Source organism: Mytilus californianus, unplaced genomic scaffold (genome assembly GCF_021869535.1).
Source record: "Mytilus californianus isolate M0D057914Y unplaced genomic scaffold, xbMytCali1.0.p SCAF_17, whole genome shotgun sequence".
NCBI classification, from domain to species: Eukaryota; Metazoa; Mollusca; class Bivalvia; order Mytilida; family Mytilidae; genus Mytilus; species Mytilus californianus.
The window spans coordinates 3232660-3236097 of NW_026262659.1; the positions used below are offsets into that span (position 1 = coordinate 3232660).

Genomic DNA, 3438 nt, shown 5'->3' on the forward strand with positions numbered 1-3438 from the left:
CTATATTTACATATCGACATGGTTTCTATGAGTTTGTGCTCGACTAATAAAGCAATAAAAATAATAGAAAAATGGTCAAATATTGATAATACTATTAAAGGAAATATGGCTTAAAGATGTATTCTTGACTATATTATTGACTTAGTATTCTATGGTAACAATTATGGTTTTCCATATATTTATGAGTTATTGCAAAAGTTTTTTTTTTTTACATCTTTATTTGTAGATGAGACTTTAGAATGATATGAAAATAAAAATATATATTACAAAAAAAAATGTATTTACAAATACGGTCATACATGCAAAAAATCAAAAACAAAAACTAAAAATAAATAGATATATCAAAAGGTGTTTAGATAGAATCTGGTCTAAGGTAAAACATCAAAAGCTATTCTATGGTACAACTGTTCATCCATACCAGTTCTAGTGAAATAGACATAAAGCATTTTTTCTAGCTCGATATGTTCAGGAATTTTGTATTTTTGATGTAATGAATACACCAACATAAAACCAACATACATTTGTAGACAAAAACATGTGTCTCACCATTATGTAAAGCAGATTTGCACCACAAGGTAGCAATACAATTGTACAAAAACAGACAAAATAACACAAATTAAAGTATAAATAAAGCATACAATAAAGTTCCAATGCATTTAAAACTATATAATAGCCTGAAACGTATTTTCTGCAATGACACATGTACACACCGATCGATCGAACAGGAGGAGAAGAAGCAACATTTCTCATCTATAAATAAACTAGATGGCTCTGCAAGATATGGTATTGTTTTAGTCAGTAATACTGCTTATAGAAGATAAGGTACTAATCGTATAGTTTTCATATAGCAATCTTCAACCACGGAACTTCATGATTCTTGACATCTTCTCATTTTACTTTTCATCGGTATATATATCTTCAGCAAAATGAAATTTGTTCTGTATCTTCAAAATGAGAACCATCGTTTCCTTTCTGGAAGTCAGACATGCTTTGTTCAATGTTCTTGTGTTTTGTTACTGCTTCATCGAAGTCGCCGAAGGGTATAACTTGTTGATACGGATTGGCATTGCCGTATATTTGAACAGCAGAATTTATGATTGGCCCTGAATTTCCAGAAGATATATTTTCAAAGTTTTGTGTTGTCTCATTCGGTAATGTGGGATGTATATCGACCTCTGTCATTGAAAGATACGAGTTTGAAAAGCCTTCATTAGCAGGCTCGGATACATCTTCGTCAGAAAATGAAAATGAACCGCTAATCCAATCTTTGTCGACGGTTGCAGAGTATCTCATTCCGGCTTGATTTACATGTTCAGTGCTGGTCACAATGCGTATCAACGTACGATTATCAATCATAGTATTCTCATCAACTAAATCATTGGCATTCTCATTGTTCCGTCTAATATTTTCTCGTTCGACAGCTGCTTTATTATTGTGTATTCTTGGGAATCTCGAATTGGGAAAGTTTGCAGCTTTTCGTTTGTATTTTAAACAACACGATGCTAAAGCCATAATTATTGCAATACCTCCTGCACCCATTGAATATATAGTTAAGAATATTCCATCTATAATGGAAGATAGCAATGTGCATGAAATTAAGTAAACGTTGGTATAACTGTACATGTAGCAATATATATTTAGTTGTTTTTTTAAACACAATCAATGTTAATACCGATAAAAACAATATTTTAAACTTTTAATACTGTGTTATATTGATAATCTAGGTCTAGCCAAATTTTCTAAAAAGAAAAAGTAAAAGAATGATACAGCTAAGAAAGATTACGAATACTTTATTTAAAAACATACAAGAATCATTCAGTTTAAAGATTGAAGTAAGGCTCAATATGCCATCATAATAAGGAGGATGAGAGCCTTCTGACATGACACTATTAGCAAAAAGAAACGTTTACGCACGCAAAATGCAGCAAAAAAATGTTACCACTGATAACGTCGTCATGCGTAAAAACACCTAATTGAATGTACTTGTTAAAACTAGGTTTGGTATAATAAACAAAATAGAAAATGTACATTTACCAAACTAAATATTCGATAGTGTATTCTAAAATGTCATTTAATGACACTGGGGGTTGTTTCAATTTAGGAAAGTGCTTTTCAAACGCATCTACACCATGTTTCGGAAATAGCACTCTTCATAAACGGATGTCCACCAAAGAGTGTTTTGGTAGCATCACATATAATCAATCTTACTTTCAGTACCGTTTTATTTTACTAATAATTGACTTTTTCTGTGTGTAGCATGCCTGAAACTACTTGAATCTGTTGTTATTTATCATATAAAAACGTGTACTGTACAGTGAAACTCCCTCACATAAAACAAACAAACAAACGCCACATTTAATATGTGCCTGTCCCAGGTCAAGAGCCTGTAGTTCAGTATGTGTCATTGGTTCATGTATGTCATATTTATTTTTCGTAAATTGTTTTGTTATAAATTAGGCCGTTCGTTGTCTCTATTATATTGTTTCATATTTTTCATATCCTGGTCTTGTATAGCTCACTATTACGGTATGGCTTCGTCCCATTGTCGAGGCCGTACGGTTGCCTATAATTGCTTACATTCACTTCATTTGAACTTTTTCTGTAGTGATCTTATTGGCAATCGTACCAGATTTTCTTATTTTGTATAAATACAATCAACAATGAAAAACACACGGTCAAGATAGCTTTTGTAATGCATTTTATAATATATGTAAATCTAAGTTACCATTTGTGTCAGTTGTTGAAGCACTATTTGCTTGTCTTGTATTCTGTGTTGTTTCCGTTGATTTAGTTCTTTCCAAACCTTCTGTAACATATTTTCACAATTTAGTCCTTCGAGTAGTAATATGAATAAATGTTGATTGTTATAATCATATCCTCCTGTACATAAAATAACAGCAAACATGTCTGCAAATTATTTTGCAGAAAAAAAACCAAAATAAAAAAAACATATTTGCAGATTTGGTTAAGTATTTCAGTAGAATGCTTGACATAGATGTGGATATTAGTTAGAAATGACAGGAAATGTATTACTTAAAACAACAAACACACAAAAAATATAAAACAAAGAAATTGGTGAAGCAGATCGTGATAACAAATGCATCGTCAATTTTATCAATGAGAAACAATACAAACATATGGTGGTTAAGTGCATAGATATTACGAATAAGTTCACGAGTAGATATTTATATTGTACGAGTTGTCGGGTGCGAAAATTATTCAATGTGGTGTTATATTCACCAATATTCATGTAATAACACTTTTATTGTATTGCTAAGCTAATCTAAAGCTTTGTTTTGCACTAGTGCAATGATATACTATTACATGCTTACTTTTGGTACCTATCTGTATAAAATATATTGTTGCTTTTCGATAAATTAACTTTCTGCATTTAATAATGTGTTATCTTACATCTGTTCATAGTATACCAAATGCTAT

At 31.1% G+C, this 3438-nt stretch overlaps 1 long non-coding RNA gene across 1 annotated transcript; it reads right to left on the reverse strand.

Moving 5' to 3' along the window:
* Positions 1 to 268: 268 nt before the first annotated feature.
* Positions 269 to 2792, reverse strand: LOC127726244 (uncharacterized). The gene is made up of 2 exons (XR_007993418.1): positions 2726 to 2792; positions 269 to 1565 (listed from the first exon to the last, which is right to left on the reverse strand). It is a non-coding gene; the product is annotated as an uncharacterized LOC127726244 (long non-coding RNA).
* Between the last annotated feature and the right edge of the window lie 646 nt (positions 2793 to 3438).